The following is a 23,984-nucleotide window of genomic DNA, read 5'->3' as shown; positions in this document are numbered from 1 at the left end:
CTAGTTGTGAAGCAGTACAGAAATACATTTGGGGTCACCTCTGTGTAATGAATCCATGTGAATGTCCCATCATTTCATCAGTACAATCACTGCACTACTGTAAGAATGTGTCTCTGGAAATGTGTGCTCTGAAAAAATCCAGTAGTGGGGAAAAAGCATGTAGCCCCTGGAACAAAATGTGCTATCGGGAAGGGGGAGGGGTGATGTACCACCACAAGGGGGAGTTATGTTGCAACAAGGGATTTCCAAAAAATGTCTAAGATGTTTCTGTTGCAAACTAGAAAAGACAGACAAAGTTGAACGAAGCTTTCATGACAGGGCTGAATGTGAACAACCGATATCAGATCAGACAAAAACCATGAGTCATGAGATGTGTTGATTACACGCTGTACTATTGTACTATATATTCTACTATATGCACCAGATTATTTTAGCACTGCGTGACAGTATTATTTTATACAGTACGTAGTAGTGTTGCTTGAGCACTGTAAGGCTGTATTACAGTAGTTATGCACTGAAGGGTGGTATAATTTGAGCACTGTATGGGGGTAGTCTTTGAGCACTGTATGGGGGTAGTCTTTGAGCACTGTATGGGGGTAGTATTTGGGCATTGTATGATGGTATTATTTCAGCACTGTATGTCGATATTATTTGAGAATGGTATGGTGGTATTATTTGAGCATTGTGTGATGGTATTATTTCAGCACTGTATGATGGTATTATTTCAGCACTGTATGATGGTATTATTTGGGCACTGTATAGCGATATTATTTGAGAATGGTATGTTGGTATTACTTGAGAATGGTATGTTGGTATTATTTCAGCTCTGTATGTTGGTATTATTCCAGCACCGTATGATGGTATTATTTGGGCACTGTATGGTGGCAATGTTTGAACACTCTATGGAGGTAGTATTTGATCACTGTATGGGGGTAGTATTTGAGCACTGTTTTATGGCACTATTTGAACATTGTATGGTGGTATTATTTGAACACTGTATGGAGGTAGCATTTGAACATTGTATGGGGATAGTATTTGATCACTGTATGGCAGTATTATTTGAGCACTGTTTGGTGGTATAATTTGAGCATTGTATGGTGGTATTATTTCGGCACTGTATGGGGATAGTTTTTGAACACTGTAAGGCAGTATTATTTGAGCACTGTATGGTGGCAATGTTTGAATACTGTATAGAGTAGTACTTGATCACTGTATGGGGTTAGTATTTGAGCAGCACTGTATTGTGACACTATTTGAACATTGTATGGTGGTAGTATTTGAGCACTGGATGGTGGCAATATTTGAACACTGTATTGAGGTAGCATTTGAACATTGTATGGGGATAGTATTTGATCACTGTATGGGGATAGTATTTGAGCATTGTATGTTGGTATTATTTGAGTACTGGATGGTGGCAATATTTGAAAACTGTATGGAGGTAGTATTTGAACATTGTAGGGGGTTAGTATTTAAACACTATGGTGGTATTATTTAAGCACTGTGTGGTGGCAATATTTGAACACTGTATGGAGGTAGCATTTGAACATTGTATGGGTGTAATATTTGAACACTGTATAGGGGTATTATTTGAGCATTGTATGGCGGTATTATTTGAGCACTGGATGGTGGCAATACTTAAAAACTGGATGGAGGTAGTATCTGAACATTGTTACATAGTTAGTACGGTTGAAAAAAGACACATGTCCATCAAGTGCAACCAAGGGATGGGAAAAGGGAAGGGAAAAATTTCTACACATAGGAGCGAATATTTTTTTGTTCTAGGAAATTATCTAAGCCTTTTTTGCAGCATCTCCTGTCCCTGCTGTGACGGCTCCTGTGGTGACTATTCCATAAATTCACCGTTCTCACAGTAAAGAAGGCTTGTCGCCTCTGCAGGTTGAACCTTTTTTTCTCCAGACGGAGGGAGTGCCCCCTTGTTTTTTGAGGGGGTTTTACATAGAACAGGATTTCACCATATTTTTTGTATGTGCCATTAAAATATTTATATAAGGTAATCATGTCCCCCATTAGTCGTCTTTTTTCACGGCTAAATAGGTTTAAGGCTATGTTCACACTGAGTATTTTGGGGGAGGAATATCTGCCTCAAAATTCAGTTTGGAACTTTGAGGCAGATTTTCCTCTCCCTGCACGCCGATTTTCGCGGCGATTTTCGCTCCGTTTTTCGCCCGCGGCCATTGAACGCCGCGGGCATAAAACAGAGCGAAATACGCTTTCTCTGCCTCCCATTGAAGTCAATGGGAGGTCAGAGGCGGAAGCGCCCGAAGATAGGGCATGTCGCTTCTTTTTCCCGCGAGGCAGTTTTACTGCTCGCGGGAAAAAGACGCCGACGCCTCCCATTGAAATCAATGGGAGGCGTTCTCGGGCCGTTTTTGCCGAGTTTTGCGACGCGGTTTCCGCGTCAAAAAACTCGGCAAAATACCCCGTGTGAACATAGCCTTATTCTTTTAATCTTTCCTCATGACTTAGATTCTCCATGCCCCTTATTAGCTTCGTTGCTTTTCTTTGTATTTTTTCCAACTCCAGGGAATCCTTTCTATGAACTGGAGCCCAGAACTGAACCGTATATTCTAGATGAGGCCTCACTAATGCTTTGTAAAGTGGTAATATTACTTTCCTGTCCCACGAGTCCATGCCTCTTATTACACGACAATATCCTGCTGGCCTGTAAAGCAGCTGATTGACACTGCATGCTGTTATTGAGTTTATGATTTACAAGTACACCCAGATCCTTCTCAGCAAGTGACTCCCCCAGTGTAGCTCCCCCTAGGACATATGATGCATGCAGGTTGTTGGTACCCAGGTGCATAACTTTACATTTATCTACATTAAACCTCATTTGCCAAGTGGAAGCCCAAACACTTAGGCAGGATTTACACGAGCGTTTTGCGCGCGCAAAAGGCACTTGACAGCTGCGTGTGTCAGCCCTGTATGATGCGCGGCTGCGTGCTTTTCGCGCAGCCGCCATCATTATGACACTCCGTTTGGATGTTTGTAAACAGAAAAGCACGTGGTGCTTTTCTGTTTTCATTCATCCTTTTCACAGCTGTTGCGCGAATCACGTGTGGCATGCGTGATTTTCACGCACCCATTGACTTCAATGGGTGCGTGATGCGCGAAATACGCCCAAAGAATGGACATGTCATGACTTTTGCGCTGCGGACTCACGCAGCATAAAAATCACGCACCTGTCTGCACGGCCCCATAGACTAAAATAGGTACGTGCGACGGGCGTATATCCCGTTCGTCTGAATAAGCCCTTAGTGTGTTCAAATCCGCTTGCAATTTACGAACATCTTCCATAGACTGAACATTACTACATAGCTTGGTGTCATCTGCAAAAATAGAAATAGTGCTATTAATCCCATCCTCTATATCATTGAATAATAGTAGTCCGAACACGGAACCCTGGGGTACACCACTTATAACCGGGGACCATTCAGAGTAGGAATCATTTACCACAACTCTCTGGATACGGTCCTTGAGCCAATTCTCAATCCAATTACAAACTATACTTTCTAAACCTATAGTCCTTAATTTACCCATTAGACGTCTATGAGGAACAGTGTCAAATGCCTTTGCAAAGTCCAAAAACACTATATCCACAGCGGCCCCTCTGTCTAGGCTTCTGCTCACCTCTTCATAAAAACAAATCAGGTTGGTTTGACATCTTCTGTCCTTAGTAAAACCGTGCTGGCTGTCACTTATAATACAATTTTTTGTCACATAATCCTGTATATAGTCCCTCAATAGGCCCTCAAACATTTTCCCCACGATGGATGTTAAGCTTACTGGTCTATAATTATGTGACCAGGAAATACATGACCATGGGATTACAGAGCTCGTCCACTTCCAAACATTTTCCGCTTAACCTACCCCTAGATACCGTCCAACCCCCTTTTAAATTCATGGCCCCCCTTTTTTCCATACCACTCACCCCTCCCAGTAAAACACACGAGACAGTGGGTTGGAAAATTTCGGCCACAGCAGCCATTTTATTAACAAATTTACATGAACATAAAACAGAGCTTTATAAATAACATCACTAGGAAAGGGAAGTCCTTGGAGCTACAAAACTTTGGCGCCGAACTGCCCACCTGTATAGCTACTTACCCCCAGCCGTCTCCCTACAGGCTCAGGGGCACCTTTCTAATCCGCAGTTGGCTTGCCAAGTATGTAAAACCACTCCCCGGGACACCACCGAGCAGGAGGCCAAAATACGCCCATACCCATGAGCAATTATGTACTTGTTAAGGACCATACCTCTGATGAATCCCCCACTTCAAATTACCACCAACTCCAAGGACCCCCAATCCGCCACATGAGCATACTTAAACCACCTTTAAGTATGAGAGCCCCCACCATCCATCATTGCTCGTTCAATACCTTCCTGAATACGCAAAGCCCAGAGGTCAATGCCCACCGCATTCAGATGTACTCCATCGCCCAGCCAATATTTTCCTTGGCCATCCTCAAAAACCTAACGAAAAACCCCCCATTTTTACCTCAAAACTGGAAACCGCCCGATTAACCTTAACCCGGGCCTTGTTTATACGCGCTACTGAATGCGCATTTCGCCATACACTGCGAGGTACAATTTCGGACCAAATCACCTTCACTTTCGGAAAACAGGATCAAAGCCGGAGAAGATCATACTTAACGTCCCTGATTAGCTCTCTAAAAGGACAAGTCCCTAAATCGTTACCCCCCACATGGAGGACCAGGAAATCAGGTGCCCGATCCAGCTGAGCATACTGATGAAAATCTGGCAAAACCCGACTCCACACCATGCCTCGCGTGCCTAGCCACCGTATCACCACCGTTGACCTCTGGAACCCCAATTGTCGTCCATCCGGACGAACATCAGCCCTTAAAGCCCCCCAGTGCACCTATGAGTGTCCAAGTATCCACACTAGTGCGGGTAAGCAACCTAGAATGGAAGAAGAAATAAGGATGACAACAAACCAGGGAACAAAATTAGGAGAGGAGGGAGGAGGGAAGGGAAGGGGGGGGGGTTTGTAGGTCGACACGGAAAAGAGGAAAAAACCATACCGTGCAGCCACGATCACACAAACTGAGGACGTACATAAGACTTATACCTCACAGAATCCCAACGACCTATGCGCTTCACCACCTCAGGCCTCAGACCCCACGACGCTGCTTCCGTAGCCGCACCAATACGAAAAGAATGTGGCAAATAATTAGCCCCAACCAAACCCAACACCTCTAAACACCTACGGAAAACACATGTGAATTGACAACGTGACAAGAATGAACCATCTTTATGACATAACAGCGGACCCCCACTACTCCTTTTCAGGGCCACGTACCTCTCAAAGCATCTCACCAGGCACATCCCAGCCCCTGCCACCACCCCTAGCACAACCCGTTTTCCCTTGCCACCCTGATCCGTTTTTGACCGCCTCACCCAAAATTTCACTCTCTCCCTACCCCCCAATACATCCTCCAACTGCAAGCCCCCCACTCTCTTTTTACTGGGGGCTACTAATTCACCCACCCGTAAGCCCGAAAAAACGCCCACGAAAAAGCCAACCGAAACAATGCTACTTCAAAAACCGAAAAACACACCCCTACCAACACTTCCCCTAAACGCTCCAAGAGCGCAATAGAAACCGGGCGACGGCCGTCCGGCCGACCCCCCCTCCCTCTCCGAAACCCCTTCAATGCCTGGACAATCAAGAAATCCTTCGTCAAGTAGTTCAAACCCCTTAGTTTAAAACCAAAGGCCAAAGCTGAAATAAAACGATTCACCTTAGATACCGACGAGCCCTCCACCGATACCTGACCCAGAAAACCCAATAAAGCTACCACCTGTTCCTCCAGTGAGCTGACTTTGGGCAAACCTGCTAACCACGACCCCCAGTCCTTCCACGCCGCGTCGTACGCCAACCATGTACCAGGCGCTAGAGAGGACTTGATCAAACCTCCTGCTGCTCGCAAACGAAGTCCCAAAGCCCCTCCGGGAAAGCGACCCCTTCCAGATCGGCCTCTGGTGCCAACAGATTAAACCGCTCCCACTATAGGCGAGAGAGAGAATCCGCAATGTCATTATGCGCCCCCGGAACATGAACCGCAACAATCCAAGCATTGAGTGACAAACATCGCAAACACCAGATGACGCAACAACCTGACCACCGGGGGGGGGGGGAGATGCCGACACATTATTAATTGCCAACACCACCCCCATGTTATCACAGTGGAACCGCACCTTGCTATTCTGAAAACGCTCACCCCAGATCTCCACCGCGACCACTATCGGGAAAAGTTCCAGAAGGGCAAGATTACGAACCAGTCACAATGATACCCATTCACCCGGCCACTGACCCACGCACCATTTTCCTTTACAATATATACCGAATCCCACACTACCCGAAGCATCTGTAAACAATTCCCATTGAACATTATCCACCACCGGAGAAATAAGTAACGACTTCCCATTATAGAACTATAAAAACTCCCTCCAAACTGCCAAATCGTCCCGATGCTCCCTTGTCAACTGCACAAAATTGTGTGGGGCTCTAACTCCCGCCGTCGCTGATGCCAAAAAATTCTGCCCATGGGCATTATACGACAAGCGAAATTAAGTTTCCCTAACAACGATTGCAAATCCCGCAGCTGAATCTTACGAAGCCGGTCAGTTCTGTTCACCTCCATCCGCAGCGCATCCAATTTATCACTAGGAAGGCGGTATTCCATTGCCACCGAATCCAAGGTAATGCCCAGAAAAACTATACAAGTTCCGGGCCCTTCAGTCTTTTCCGGGGATAACGGAACCCCGAAATGATGAGCCACCCACTGGATTGCCCCCAGTAAATTAGCACACACCTCCGAACCGAATGGGCCCACACAAAGAAAGTCATCCAAATAATGGATGACCGACTCCAACCCCGCCACCTCGCAAATTACCCATTCCAGGAACGAACTGAATGCCTCAAAATAAGCGCAAGAGACAGAGCAACCCATCGGGAGACACCGATCCATATAGTAAGCCCCCTTCCAGTAACACCCTAACAGCCGCTGGCTATCCGGGTGAACCGGGAGAAGATGAAAAGCCGCCTCAATGTCGGTCTTAGCCATAAGGGCCCCAGCACCATACCGCCGCACCCACTCGACCGCTGCATCAAATGACGTGTATACCACCGAGCACTGCTCAGGGGCAATGCCATCATTAACTGACAACCCACGTGGGTGCGACAAGTGATGGATAAGCGGGAATTTATTTGGCTCCTTCTGAGGTACAACCACCAGGTCCGGTACGGGAAGAGACAAAAAAGGACCCACCATACGCCCTAACCTAACCTCTTTACACAACTTGTCCGACACCACCTCTGGATATTCCATTGCCGTCCTTAAGTTCCGCACAGAAAAAGGCACCACGTGAGCCGGGGGAGGAATCACAAAACCAAACTGAAAACCGCGTAACAACAAATCCCCTTTTTCCCTGTCCGGAAACCTATTTAGGTATGGCTCCATCTCTACCCACCTCACCGGTGTCAGACCCATGGCTACCACAACCCCCCACTTTTCCTTTACCTTTTTTGAAACATTTGGCGGACCCGTGAGAAGTCCCGCCGCAGGAGGAACAGGAATGCTTGAACTTACATCCCGCCCCAAACTTGCATTGGCCGTCATTAAATTGCCAGCACAAGCCCAACCGCCCTCCTGACCCTCCCCCCGATTGTCCAGATTGTCCTGAGGGGCCGGCCACCCCAGCCCCTCTCCTGGAAAGGACTGCCCGAACTTAGCCGGGGCCATCACCTTCAACCAGAGTCCAATGTCTTTATTATCCCACCTAATACTGGGACGAATCGCTTTTCTCTGCCGAAACTGTTCGTCATACCGCAGCCAAGTCTGGCCACCATACGACCTATGCGCCTCGCCTATAGCATCCATGTACCCGAAAAGGGCGGAACAATTTTCCGGCGCTTTTTACGCTATAACACTTGCCAGAATGGCAAACGCCTGCAACCAGTTCATGAACGTCTGAGGGATTAAATGATATCTACGCTTCTCCTCCTCTTCTTTTTTACTTTCCCACCTTTTACCCTTATCTAAGTTAAATTTCTCCAAGGGAAGAAGCGAGAAGATTTCGACATATTCATCTTTCCAAATCTTTTCCTTCACTTCAGGTTTTTAAATGTGCACCCAACAAATCCTCCAAACAAACGTACACTTCACCTTTTGCTTTATCATCCAATCTCACCCTATCCACATCTTTATCCTTATCAGTCTGTACCGCAACCGTCACCCCCCCCCCAACTTCAACCAGGGGGACCACCCCCAGGGGGCGCCCCCCATCCACCCGACGCGGGTACCCACGCCGCGACCGGGGAAGGATCTGGCAACCTCCCCTCTTCACAACGCGCAAGCAACGCCTTTACACAGCCAAGCAATTCCTGCACTTCTCCCCCCCACTAACTGTAGACATCACCCCACTACTATCAACATCCATAACTGTCTCCCCCTGGGAACCCCCACCAGCCCCAGGGGATCTAAATATAGCTGGAAACGTATGTAAATGTGAGAGTAACTCATCAGACTGCGTGGGCGCTGAGTTCCCACCAGCCGGGGCGACGGGACCCCCACGATGACCATCCTCCATCAGCACTCTTGCATCCTCGCCCGCCTCCGGACATCTGGGGCCTGACGCTGCACCGCAGGCTCTACAGCCGTGTCCACCAACCTGGACCTCCGAGTCGTCACGCGTCGTCAGGGGCCATCCCGGCATCCTCCCTCCATCAGCTGCATCCTCCACAGACCTCCGCTGCATCACTGCCGATTGCGCCCTGCGTAACCGACCAGGGACTTCATCCAGACTGGTGCATCGCCAGATCGGCCCGCCGCAGCTCCCCGAGGCATCGACCTGGAGACGGGAGGCTGTCCTTCCAGCCTGGGATCCTGTCCTCCTCTCTCCGTAGGGCCCGACCGGCGACCGGGATTCCTCACGGACCGGGACCTCCGCCCCCTAGCGGTGGAAGCGGAAGCCCGGCCCGAAGGGTCCCTAGAGGGGCTCCCAAGCCTGCGCCGAGCCCTGGGTAAAGCATCCGGGCTAAGGTGCTCCGGAGGCCGCGTCCGCCGCGACCGCCTGAGGGGGGATGTCGTCACTTCCGCTGATGCTCGCGTCGCGGCAGCAGACGTCCCCGCCGTCTCCTCCAGCCCTGCAGACAGCTCCCGCTGTGAGACAACCGGACCAGTCCGCCCGAGCTCCTCCTCTAGCCAGGCCATACCACGCTCCGCCACAGCAAGCCGCACTTGCTCCAGTAAGGCCTGCATCACGCCACAGGTCAGTCCCGTATGACAAGAGCTAACCGATTTTTAGCGTGAATGGTGCGAACCCGGCACTCATCCCCCTATAAGCCCTCCTTAACTTCGCCCCTTCAAGGCCACCCCCCCTTTTCCCTTCCTCCCCCTCACCACTTGAACTTTTAACCTCCCTCCTTCTCCCCTGCAACCCTGGTCATGTCTGCCTCCCCCAACCATTTCATGTTGTGTCCGGCCATTTATATTCCCTTCTTAGAAAAATCATTCCTAAAAGGTCCCTGGGGTAGTATTTGAACACTGTATTGTGGTAGTATTTGAGCACTGAATGGTGGTACTATCTGAGCACTATATGGGGGTAGTATTCAAGCACTGTTTGGTGGCAGTATTTGAGTGCAGAAGGCATTCAGAGACTTAAAACTCTTTTTAAGAAATGCTGTCCTTTTTCTAGGCTTGTATTGACCCGCAAGACTACCATAGAAGTGGGCCCAAGCTCTGACTTGCCACTAGGGTCTATTTTTTATGGCATAATCACAAACCTATTAGACCTTATTCTGATATGTGTGTACAATAACAACAAAGATTACGATGTGATTAATAGGGGACGTGCACGTGTTCTATACAGGTAGAGGGTGGTCCTCAGAATCATCTCCTCTGATGGACTCAAGGTTCCTCAGTCTGATGCTGCCTTTGCCTTCTTCAAACTAATACGATGCCAAACACAATAAAAATGTATTTATCTCAGTTATTTTTAAGCTACATAGATTCATTTGAAGTCAATTGAAGGTAAAACCTGTACACTGTGCAGGCCTGAGGGGTTGGAGCATGACACAGGGATTTAAAATAAAAGAGAGAATCCCAGCATCATGCTCGCCCCTCAGACTAGCACTAGTCACAACAAAGTGTACCATTTTTTCCTGAAATGTGCACAGGTGTGGAAGGAAACTCATACAAAGATAGAAATAACATGCAAAGTACATGCATATTCCTTCCCACACCCATATTCTTGCAAGGTACCAATGCCAACCACTGAACCACTTTGCCATCCTACAGTATCTCAGTATAAAGTAGAGACTGCCTCCCAATCAAAGATGATTCAATTCAGGTTTGGGTCACCACACTGCTGAACTTCTTGGACCCACCGAAGGAGACGTTATTGAGGACCACCCTCCATCTATACATAACACATCCCCTATTAATCACATCATAATCTTTGTTGTTATCATTGTACACACAGGACATATCATCTATAAAATCTAATAAATTCTTTGTAATCATCCCAAAATAAATAGACCCTAGTAGTAAGTAATTCCTCCAAAGTCATGTCCAAAAGTATTTGACTTCTGCTCCGGAGGCTCCCTGATAATCCAATTTTGGGCCACCTTGCCCTTTAGTCCCATTATGAGCTGTATGGAATTTTCACCCATTTTAGGAACAAATTACCCTATAAGATTACTTTAAAGGAATGACTTCTCGGTCTTTGATGTGTTTTAATGAATCTGCTAAAAGACAAAATGTCCATGGAATTTTGCACAAACATGGAAGGAGCTGTAATCTGATCAGGGACTTTTTAGGAATGATTTTTCTAAGAAGAGAATTGTATTTCCTGGTCGTATAATATGTCTACCCAGGGGTCTCATTGATGATTCAATATAATGGTGGACATAACCAAACATGCCAAAGAGCTATTTCTACAGACAATGTTAATTATGTGTGAAAGTTGTGAAGATCGTATACCCCCACAGGAAATTAAGGCGGTCGAAATGACAGATAAGGTGCCAATAGAGAAACAGACACTTCAAGGCCTGAATCACTCATTGACCAATGACAAACACATTAAAGAGGAACAGATGTTCTCCTAATGAGGAACAAACCCTGGACTATTGCGTTTTGAGTGCCTCATGATTTCTAAATTCATGCATCCCTGTCCGTGTCATGTTCCTGCACACCTAAGCAGATTTACCATTAAGGACCCTGAGAAAGCTAAATGACAATGCCTATGGGTGCTCTAAGGGTTTTAACCTGAATTTATTGGGGATTTCTATGATTTTTAGGAGGACATTCTTTGAATTCGGATTTGTTGACCATCTCAGCATCTGTGAAAATGAGTCTCGAACATAATTTTAATCCAAAAAAGATGAAGTCACTGAACTTCTTCAGTTATGTGTGGGAAACTTTATGAATAGTACTAAGACTACTTTGTGGACTTCCTAGAAGTTCTCTGAATTATGGACTAATTGTCTAAGAGTAGGGTTGTAACCAGACTGATAAACCACCAGAATTTAGACTTGGAGGCTGGTGACGGTAAACTCCTTTTTACTGGCAATAGCTAGTGCCGTTAATTTTGCATAATATGCGTGCGTAGTCAGATTACTCCCTATTTCGATTGGGTACCCCATTGTTTGCCAGGCAACCTAGCCCTAGGAACATGAGAACTAGGCCAAATGTAAGACTGGTGCCGACGGGAGTTTTCAGCGGGCCATCAGTAGATAGTCGGAGACACTGTGATTCATCAGGTGGACATGAGAACACTGCCTGTTTGTACAGCCCCAAGAGTAAGGAGCGGAGGTGAAGCAAACTGACTAAGCTACCGGGAATTATCGTCTTTCTGAGGCTCCCAGACTTAAGTGGTAAATCACATACAGTCTGAAGTTAGGCCGCCAAAACTATACCCACTTGTTAGGGTATTACGGTGTATTGACTCTTGACAGTTTTCTGGCATTTTTGTTGTCCTGATTTGTGAAAAATCATGGCAAAGAAAAATAATACAAAACTGGCACGTGTAAATATACCCTAAAACTTGCCGGTAGTTTTGGGTTGAAAAGGTGGTAACCCTAGCTTAGGCTCCATGCACACGACCGTATTTTTCATCAGTAATTACAGTCCGTAATTACAGACAGTAATTATGAACCCATTAATTTCTATTGGCCACGGACACCTTTCAGTATTTTTACTGATGGGTGTCCGTGCTGAAAAAATTATAGAGCCTGTACTATTCTTCTCAGTAATTATGGCACGGACTCTCCCAAAGAAGTCTATGGGAGCTTCAGTAAATACGGACGGCTACGGATGTGCATCCGTAAACCGTCCGCATTTACGAAAGTGTTTCTAGGCAACATGTTGATGACATAATTTGCAGCCTCCCTCTTTTTTTACGGATCCGTATATACGGATCAAATACAGATGCAATACAGATCAGAATTACGGACACCCTTCCGTACATGAATTACGGATGTCTACGGATCCGTATTTACGGGCACGGCCGCCGACATATGGGAGCACAGCCTGTAAAATCAGAAAAGTAGGACATGCTTCATATTTCCCGGCACGGTTCTACGGCACGGATGCCTATCCGTAGCTCTACGGAAAGGTGTCTGTGGCCAACAGAACCGGGCGGGTCCGTAATTGCGGACCGTATTGCGATTCGCAATTACAGAGTTTTTTTATGGTCATGTGCATGGGGCCTCAGAGAGATCATATGACCGACTCCTCAGCACCTTTACAAGCATGGAGTTGAGGAGCTGGACAAGTGATTTCTCTAGCCAACTGAGGATGTTGTGCTGGGTTGGAAGCCAAGAGCATACATACCGTAGAGACATACATCTGCTCTGAGGCCCATGAAAAGCCATGGTCAAGCTCAGTTATAAGTTTTTCCTATGTGGTGGGATACCCCACAGACTCACCCCCTCAGCAATCATATTAATAAAAGCGAACAATAAATAATACAAAATAATAATAAACACTGTGATGCCACAGAATAGAGATAATAAACACAGTTATGTCACAGCATAGGGATAATAAACACAGTGATGTCACAGTACACGGATAATAAACACAGTGATGTCACATTACAGGCATAATAAAAACAATGATGTCACAGTATAAGGTTAATAAACACAGTAATGTCACAGCAGAAGGATAATAAACACAGTGATGTCACAGTACCAGTATAATAAACACCAAAATATCACAGTACAGGGATAATAAACAAAGTGATGTCACAGTACAGGAATAATAAGCGCTGTGATGTCACAATACAGGGATAATAAACACAGTGATGTCACAGTACAGGGATAATAAACACAGTGATGTCACAGTACAGGGATAATAAACAGAGTGATGTCACAGTACAGGGATAATAAACACAGTGATGTCACAGTACAGGGATAATAAACACAGTGATGTCACAGTACAGGGATAATAAACACAGTGATGTCACAGTACAGGGATAATAAGCACAGTGACGTCACAGTACAAGGATAATAGACACAGTGATGTCACAGTACAGGGATAATAAACACAGTGATGTCACAGTACAGGGATAATGAACATAGTGATGTTACAGTACAGAGATAATAAACAACAAAATATCACAGTACAGGCATAATAAACACAGTGATGTCACAGTACAGACGTGATGTCACAGAAGAGATATAATAAACACAGTGATGTCACAGTATAGGGATAATAAACACAGTGATGTCACAGTATAGGGATAATGAACACAGTAATGTCACAGTACCTGTATAATAAACACTATGATATCACAGTGCAGGGATAATAAACAGAGTGATGTCACAGTACAGGGATAATAAACACAGTGATGTCACAGTACAGGGATAATAAATACAGTGATGTCATAGTACAGAGATAATAAACACAGTGATGTCACAGTACAAAAATAATAAGCACAGTGATATCACAGTACAGAGATAATAAACATAGCGATGTCACATTATAGACAATAAAAACAGTGAAGTCGCAAAGGAGTCAGTCATGTAATCTCTCTTAGCTAGGTTTGCCACCTTGTTCATCCAAATCTACTGGCCAGGTTTAGGGTAAATGTACACCAGAAGACCAGAACATGTAAATACACCCTAACACATTTTTTCAGAATGAATAATTCTCGGATTCATACAGAATCCCACAGAAAACATATCCGATCTATGGGTGCTGTGGTGGTGGTTGGTGGGGCAGGAGCTGATTTTTTGCACCATGGCCCATGAGCCTTTAGCTACAGCTCTGGTTGGATGTCTTACGATAAAAAAAACACAATATACAGGGTTACTAATCGTAATGTAGAAAGTGATCTGTCCAGTAGGGATCAGTAAGACATTATTTCCACTTTATGGCAGGTCTGTGTTATTAAGGGGTGGTTGTTGCCTTCCTCTGAATCATGTGGGGTTTAAAAGTATAAACGGTTAAACTTCATAGACGTTTTTGAACCCACTGACTATATACAAGTGCCTTGCAAAAGTATTCTTGGATTTTTTTTATCCTGCTGTGTTGCATTACAAGCTGGAATTAAAATAGATTTGAAATTTGATTTTATGTAATGGACCAAGTCTAAATTGTTACAGTGGAATGAAAAAACAATATATATATATATATATATATATATATATATATATATATATATATATATATATATGTGTGTGTACTGAATATAAAAACTGAAATGTTGTGAGTGCATATGTTTTAACTCCTTTGCTTTGAAACCCCTAAATAAGTTCAACTGAAACCAATTAACTTCAGAAGTCACATAATTAGTTGAATAAGCCCCCTGTATGCAATCAAAGTGTCACATGATCAGTCACATGATGTCCGTATAAATACATCTGTTTTGAATGGACCCTGAGTCTGAAACAATACTAAGCAAGTATCATGAAGTCCAGGGAGCTCTCCAAACAGGTCAGAGACAAAGTTGTTGGGAAGTATAGATCAGGGTTGGGTTATAAAAAAATATCCAAAACTTTGGACATTCTACAGAGCACCATTAAATCCATTATAACAAAATGTGAAGAATATGGCACAGCTACAAACCTGACAAGATTGGCAATTTTGAGGTAGAAAAAGGAGGGATGTAACCACGGCGCTGCTACTCAATGAGGATGCAGAAATTAATGATAGTGTTTATTAATAAGAAGGCTACGCGTTTCAATGCCGCACCGGCATCTTCCTCAGGCCATATGATATGGCCGGAGGAAGATGCCGTTGCGGCATTGAAACGCGTAGCCTTCTTATTAATAAACACTATCATTAATTTCTGCATCCTCATTGAGTAGCAGCGCCGTGGTTACATCCCTCCTTTTTCTACCTCAAAATTGCCAATATTGTACGGTTACACTTGATGTGACCGTTTGGGATTTCGGCAGCAGCACTCTTCACGTTCTACATCTTTTTCGAAGTGATTGACCTATCCAGCTGTGGTAAGCATCCATTCGTCATACTCTGACTGTCTGATTGGGCTTACTCACACTATGTGGCGCCGTGTTTGTTTCTTTGTTATAACAAACCTGACAAGAGAAGGCCGCCCACCAAAACTCAACAAATACACCAAAGCTAACACTGAAGGAGCTCCAAAGATCCACATCGGAGATGGAAGTATATGTCTGTAACGTCTATGGCTGGGGGTCATCGTTAAGACTTACCACATGACGGCCCCGGCCATGGACATCTCTCTTCACGGCGCCAGCTTCCTCCAGAGAGACGCCGGCACTCACTTCCGGGTCCTCAGACTGATTCCCGCAGGGCGCGCGCGCCCGCGCGTGCACCGCCTTAAAGGGCCAGTACGCGTCCAGCTGTCACCCATCAATTATTAGCCCAACTGGCTGCTGGACTATAAAAAGGGCCTCTGCCCACTGGTTCCTTGTCTGAGCATTGTTGTATACCTAAATTTGTCTTGCAAATGGTCTCCCAGTGTTTTCCAGTTCCCAGTGTTACTTGTTCCTGCTGCCTGTACCCTGTATCCCGTGCTATCGTATCTACAGTGAAAGGCAAGTCGAGTCTTCCGCTGCATCCACGGTGCTACCTGCTGAGAAAGTCAAGTCGTGTCTTCCGCTGCACCCACAGTGCCACCTGCTGTGAAAGTCAAGTCATGCTTCCTCTACTGTCTACATTGCCTCAGGTACCCGTTCTGAACTATAGACATTGTTTTGTACCTTGTTGACCAGCTGCTACCCCGCTACACGGTACGGCCCAGTGGGTCCACACCCTGCGCCGTGACACTGTCCATAGGACTTCTATAAGCCGTACACTCCAAAGAGTGGGGCTTTATGGAATAATGGCCAGAAAAAAGCCATTGCCTACGTTTTATTATGGCTGATCTCTATCTCCTGTGTACCAAACTCTGTGTCACGATCTGTGGGTGTGTGGACCTACTGGGCTGCACCGCCATAGCGGGATGGCAGATAGCCAAACTACAGTGTACCAAGTCAATATATATAGTCAAAGCAAAAGGGTACCTGTGATAGTCCAGACAGTACCAACTGCTAGGCACAGATGAGATCTTGACGGCAAGTGATGCAGATGAGACAGATGACACCAGACGTGGTGTAACACAGCAGATGTGGCAGAAATTGATTTCAACACTATAGCGGGCACAGGAACAACTACAACACAGGATACAAGATACAGTTAGCAGGGCACGGGAACAAGGTAACACTAAGGGACCATTTGCAAGACTAACAGAGGAATACTAACAATGCTTAGGTAAAGAGAAAAGGGGCAGGGCCCTTCTTATAGTCCAGGGTTAGCATGGGCTAATTAATGATGTTTTACATGTGTGCTCACTGACCCTTTAAAGGTCGGGCGCGAGCGTGTGCATGCACCCTACGGGACACAGCAGAGTGGAGCAGAAGTGGGCCGTCTCCTGGGGAAGAAATGCAGGCCAGCGCTCACCAGACCATGGCTGCGGCCGTCGAAGGGTGAGTAATCCCAACGGTCCGCAGCCATGGACATTACAGTATCCCCCATCTTATGCCCCCTCTTACCCCCCCCTCTTTTTTGGACCAGAGCGAGAAATTACCTTCTTAATGAGGGTAGGAGAATTGAGGTTCTCTTCTGGCTCCCAGGACCTCTCCTCTGGACCAAACCCCTTCCAATCCACCAAATAAAAAGTCCTTCCTCCAACTCTCTTGAAGTCCAGGATCTCCTTTACCTCGAACACATCGGAAGAACCGCTAGGAGCAACTGCAGAACTAGGAGTTTTAGAGTAGCGGTTCAGGACCACAGGCTTCAGGAGGGACACATGAAAGGAGTTGGGAATTTTGAGGGTAGGAGGCAGCCGAAGCTTATAGGAGACAGGGTTAATTTGATGCAGGATCTCAAAAGGTCCGAGGAACCTGGGAGCAAATTTGTATGAAGGCACCTTCAGACGAATATTCCTTGAGGACAGCCAGACTTTGGTACCCGGAAGATACTGAGGCGGCTGTCTTCTTCTAGTATCCGCCTTTCGCTTCATGCGATCGACTGCCAGCAGAATAGTCTGTTGCCAGATTTGCAGAAAGTCCACAAAGGCAGAGTCAGCTACAGGTACCTGAGATGTAGCCGCCACAGGAAGAGGGATTCCTGGACGTTGGCTGTAGATAATGAAGAACAGTGTGGAAGTGGTAGACTCACTGGTGTGGTTGTTATACGAGAACTCGCCCCATGGAAGAAGCCGTTCCCAGTCATCATGCTGCACGGAGATGAAGTGGTGGAGATAATATTCCATGATCTGGTTAATTCGATCGACTTGCCCATTGGACTGGGGGTGATAGGCTGAGCAAAAGTCCAATCGCACATCCAGGAGTTTACAGAGGGCTCTTCAGAATTTTGAGATAAATTGAACCCCCCGATCGGACACGATGTGGAAGCGCAAGCCATGCAAGCGGAAGATGTGGTGAATGAAGAGATTTGCCATTCGAGGAGCAGAAGGTGGGCCGGTCAGCAGGATAAAATGTGCCATCATCGAAAACTGGTCCACCACTACCCAGACAGTATTGCATCCAGCTCAGGGAGGGAGGTCAGTGACAAAGTCCATTGCAATGTGCTGCCAAGGGGCATTGGGTACAGGCAGAGGTTGGAGCAGACCGGCAGGCTTAGAGTGAGCAACCTTGTTTGAAGCACACACAGAGCAGGAAGAGACAAAGTCCATAACACTTTGGGCAGCGTGGGCCACCGGAAATGATGAGTTATCAGTTCTCGAGTCTTGCGAACAACCGCATGTTACGCCAGCTTGGAGGTGTGTCCCCAGCGAAGGATTCTCCTCCTGTCTGCCAGCCGCACAAAAGTCCTCTCCAGAGGGATGTCTCTAACTTTCAGGGGATTAGCCATAATAATGCAGGACGGGTCTATGATACATTGGGGGGACTCCACAATGGCCTCTGTTTCAAACGACCTGGATAGGGCAACGGCCCTCACATTTTAGTCAGCAGGACGGTAGTGGAGCACAAATTGGAAATGGGTGAAGAACAGCGACCACGAGGGTTTACCAGTTGAGCCGACTGGAGGTAAGTGAGGTTCTTGTGGTCGGTGTATATCAGGATGTGATGAGCTGCGCCCTCTACCAAATGTGTCCACTCCTCCAGTGCCAATTTAATGGACAATAACTCGCGGTCCCCAATAGAGAAATTGCGCTCAGCATAGGAAAAAAAGTCTTGAGTAATAGCGACACACCACTGCCTTTCCTTTGAAGCTTCTCTGGAACAGATGTGCACCTGCACCAAAAGAGGAAGTATCCACCTCCAACGAGAACTGTCGTCGAGACATCAGGATGATGGAGGATTGAGGCTGAGGTAAAGGCATTCTTGAGGCTATTAAATGCAGATTCTGCCACTGGGGTCCACACCTTGGCGTTCACACCCTTCTTGGTAAGGGTAGAGATGAGAGCCGTCAGAGATGAGAAATTTGGGAGAAACTGCCGGTAGAAGTTGGCGGATCCCAAAAAACGCTGAATGGACCGCAGGTCCTCAGGACGTGGCCATTCCAGGACAGACTTTACTTTCTCAGGATCCATCTTGAGACCTTGATCCGAGATGATGTAGCCCAGGAAGGGCAGAGAATTATTTTCAAAGACGCACTTCTCCAGCTTGGCATACAGGCGATTCTCCCATAAACACAGCAGAACTTGATGAACATGCCTCCGATGAGTCGTCGGATCTGGAGAGAAAATATAAAATATCATCGAGATAGACCCCCAACACAGACAAAGAGGAGATCTCAGAAGATATCATTGATGAATTCCTGGAAGACCGCGGGAGCGTTACACAGACCGAAGCGCAACACCAGGTATTCGTAGTGCCCGTCTCGAGTGTTGAATGCAGTCTTCCACTCGACACATTGACAGATTCGGATCAAATTGTAAGCCCCGAGCAAGTCTAGTTTAGAGAAAATACTGGCTCCTCGTATGCGGATAAACATTACGGATATCAGTGGCAATGGGTATTTGTTCTTGACCGTGATCTGGCTAAGACCAAGGTAGTCAATGCAGGGTTGAAGAGATCCATCCCTCCTCTTAACGAGGAAGAACCCGGCCCTGGCCGGGGAGGAAGCCTTTCGTATGAAACCCCTCTCAAGGCTCTCCTTGATATAGGCCGACATGGACTGAGTTTCTGGCAAGGAGAGAGGATATACCCGTCCACGGGGAGGAGAAGCGTTAGGAACCAGTTTTATCGGACAGTCGTAAGACCGGTGTGGAGGAAGCATCTCAGCCTCCTTTTTGCTGAAGACGTCTGCAAACTTGGAAAATGAGTGGGCAGTACCGACAATGACTGAGGCAGCGGAGGCTGGATGGGATGGATATGTACCAGCCAGTGGTGGGGACATTTGGGACCCCATTGAAGAACTTCTCCTGAATTCCAATCCAGGACTAGAGCATGCAACTGGAGCCAAGACAGACCCAGCAAAACCGGATTGGCGACTTTAGGCAAGACAAGGAATGTAATCAGTTCCGTGTGAAGAGCTCCAACTTGGAGCTTCAGTGGCTTGGTCTCAGACACGATCGGATCGGGCAGAGGAAGGCCACAGTCAAAGACGTCTCCGGAGCAACACTGGGCAACTAGAGATGATCCACTAGATCTTACTGGATGAAGTTTGCCGCGGATCCTGAGTCCAGATAGGCAGAGACCCGATGCGTCTTTTCACCAGACACTATGGTCACTGGGATGGACAATTTGGGAGAGAGCCTTTTTTTTAGCACCATTCCGCCTAGGGTTGTCTCTCCAACCAAACCTAGGCACTGGAGTTTTCTGTTTTTTGGGGACACCGACGCACAAAATGGCCTCCGAGGCCGTAATACAGACATAGTTCCGAAGTGCGTCTGCATTGTTTTCTTGGACAGACAATTTGAGGCGGTCTACTTGCATAGGCTCCTCAGGTGGAGTAGCAAATGAGGGCAACAGGGGTTGCTGAAATGTAGGAGCCAGTCTAGGAAGTCTTCTGGACCGGCGTACCTCTCAAGACCGTTCCTGAATGCGCATGTCAATCCGGGTGGCGAGAAGAATGATGTCATCTAAGATAGAGGGCAGATCTCGAGCGGCAAACTCGTCTTTGATTTCAGAGGATAGACCCTGCCAGAATGTAGACCACAAAATTCAAAAGACAAGGCAGCACATCCAAAATAACAGGAATTTATTTACCCACAAATGCGACGTTTCAGTCCAACAGGACATTTCTCAAGCAAGCAATTTTGCGGTCTCCATTTATGGGACCTTGGATCAGGTTCCTGTAAGGCTAGCACCCATTATACTACATTGTATTTTTCTCCGGTGCTGTGATCATTCTTTTTTTCCTGACAGAATGTGGCCACTAAGGCATCATTGTTCCAGGTCAGCTTGGCCGCCAGGGTATGGAACCGAATGGCGTACTCGCCCACAGAGGTGTCTCCTTGGCTCAGCAGGGATGCAGCTGCTGATGAGACTCGTCCAGGTTCCTCAAATACTGTGCGGAAAGTTTGTAGGAAGCACTGTAAGTCACGGGTCTCTGGTCCCTGACATTCCTAGATGGGATTCGCCCATGCCAGGGCTTTGCCAGCCAGGAGAGAGACTATGAATGCGATCCTAGCACCATCGGAAGGAAATGCCTTGGCATGTATGCAGAAGTGGATCTGGCACTGGTTTAGAAATCCCCTGCAGGACCTCAGGTCTCCGTCATAGCGAGGAGGTAGTGGCAGCGAGAATTGTAAGTCGGCATCGGCACTGACAGGAGGTGTAGCAGGAGGAACAGCCGGAGTAACAGGAGCAGGTGCTGTGGTGGTTGCAACTTGCACGCATCCAGCCGATGTGCAATGGAATTCACTGCCAGGAGGAGTTGGTCCTGTCGTGATCGAAGGTCTCGTATGTCTGCCTGCATGGCTTGTGACGTCGTCATGGTCTTGGGTTGACCGGGGGTCCATGGCCTGACTGTACTGTTACGATCTGTGTGTGTGTGGACCCACTGGACCGCACCGCCATAGCGGGATGGCAGCTGGCCAAACTACAGTGTACCAAGTCAATATATATAGTCAAAGCACAAGGGTACCTGTGATAGTCCAGAGAGTAGCAACGGCTAGGCACAGATCGGATCTTGACAGCAGGTGATGCAGACAAGACAGATGACACCAGACGTGGTCTAACACAGCAGACATGGCAGAACTCAACTTCAACACTATAGTGGGCACAGGAACAACTACAACATGGGATACAGGATACAGGCAGCAGGGCACGGGAACAACGGGAATAGGATAACACTAAGGGACCATTTGCAAGACTAACAGAGGAATACTAACAACGCTCAGGCAAAGAGCAAAGGGGCAGAGCCCTTCTTATAGTCCAGGGTGATCATGGGCTAATTAATGATGTTTTACATCATTACATCCCTACGGGACATAGCAGAGTGGAGCAGAAGTGAGTGTTGGCGTCTCCTAGGGAGGAGATGTGGGCCAGCGCTCACCAGACCATGGCTGCGGCCGTCAAGGGGTGAGTAATCCAGACGGTCCGCAGCCATGGACGTTATTCTCTGCATACGTCTGACTACGACTGATCTCTATCTTCTGTGTACCGAACTCTGCATACGTCTGACTACGACTGATCTCTATCTCATGTGTGCCGAACTCTGCATTTGTCTAACTACGACTGATCTCCATCTCCTGTGTGCCAAACTCTGCATACGTCTGACTATGGCTGATCTCTACCTCCTGTGTACTGAACTCTACAGAGTTTTGACTACGGCTGAGCTCTATCTCCTGTGTATCGAACTCTGCTTATGTCTGACTATGGCTAATCTATATCTCCCGTGTACCAGACTCTGCCTACGTTTGATGACGGCTGATCTCTATTTCTTGTATACCGAACTTCTCATACGTTTGACTACGACTGATCTCTATCTTCTATGTACTGAATTCTGCATATGTCTAAGTATAGCTAAACTCAATCTCCTGTGCACCGACATCTGCATGCGTTTGACCACAGCTGATGTTCTCTCCATTGTATTATTTCACCTGCAAATATGCCGTCAATTGGTCACTATCCTGGAGACTATTCCTTATACTCCGCACCCTGGGATAGCCTGCATCAACTCAGTTACAGCTATTGTTTATTTCAGCTTGCTGCAGGACAACTCCTTGAATTACAACTCCTCAAGTTGCTATGAACCCTTCATTACTGTTGACTTTTACTGTGAACTGTGTTGTTGCCTCGCCTTTTGGATTCCTCACCCGAGAACGAGCATCGTTGCGTACAGACACCAGACCACACCCCTAAAATAACATGACTCCCAGACCAGACCCCTAAATAAATAGGGACCCCAAACCAGACCCCAAAATGAATTCAGACACCAGACCCCAAAATTAATACAGACCCTAGACCAGTTCTCAAAAATAACTCACACACCAGACCAGATGCCTAAATTAATTCAGACCCCAGACCAGACCTTTAAACTAATTCAGACCCCCAACAAGACCCCCAAAATGAATACAGACACTATGCCATACCCTAAAATTATTACAGACCCCATACCAGACCGCAAAGTTAATACAGATCTTAGAAAAGACCCCAAAATAAATACAGACCCCAGACCAGTAGCCAAACTAAATTCTGACCTCAGACCAGACTCCAAAATTAATAGACCCCGGACCAGACCCCAAAAGGAATTCAGACCTCAGACCAAAACGGAAAATATATTCAGACCCCAGACCCCTAAACTCAACCCTCGGACCAGAGCAAGAAAAAAAAGCCTCCATTTACTCTTTGCTCTCTCTTCTGGAGGTACTGCTGTACTGGATCCTGACGTCTACCCCACCTACCACTGCCCCGACCCTGCTCCCGTGTACTCCACGACATACAACCGATAGAAAAAATTATTTTTTTTTGTCCATTGTTACTGTATCTATACAGTATTGTATCTATATTATATTCATACATGGTTTCTATGTTTTTCAATCTATATTATGTGGTCGTTGACTTGTGTATTATTCTGTATGTGAAATTCTACTCTGTTTTATGTTTATATTTGTTCGGTGTGGGCCCCATTAAATGTTTCTCACTGTGTTGGTGCATTGTTTGTGCTCTGCGTGTCGTGAATAATTCCTGACCTGTGTCCTAGTTGGAATAATGCCTGGAGTAACTTAACTTTCATTTCTCGCAGCCTTGAAAAAAAAGCATAAAAAACATTTAACCCAACCCACATATGAATAATACATGAACAGATGCTTTTCACTCTTCTAATGACACAACTCATAACCTATACTTCTAATTACTGTGTATTAAAAACATCCAAACACGATCACACTTAAAGGTCCTGTGCACACGGGAAGAAAATGCTGCAGGATAGCCATCTCAAATTTCCTTGCGTAAGATCTGCAGCGTTTACGCAAATAAATTGACATGATGGAGTATTTGCACCGCAGGTCAATTTCGGAACGTGTTTTCTGCATTTTGTTCAAATCTCAT

The sequence above is a fragment of the Rhinoderma darwinii genome, chromosome 1, assembly GCF_050947455.1.
Source record: "Rhinoderma darwinii isolate aRhiDar2 chromosome 1, aRhiDar2.hap1, whole genome shotgun sequence".
Lineage (NCBI taxonomy): Eukaryota > Metazoa > Chordata > Amphibia > Anura > Rhinodermatidae > Rhinoderma > Rhinoderma darwinii.
Note: the sequence above shows the minus strand (reverse complement) of the source record.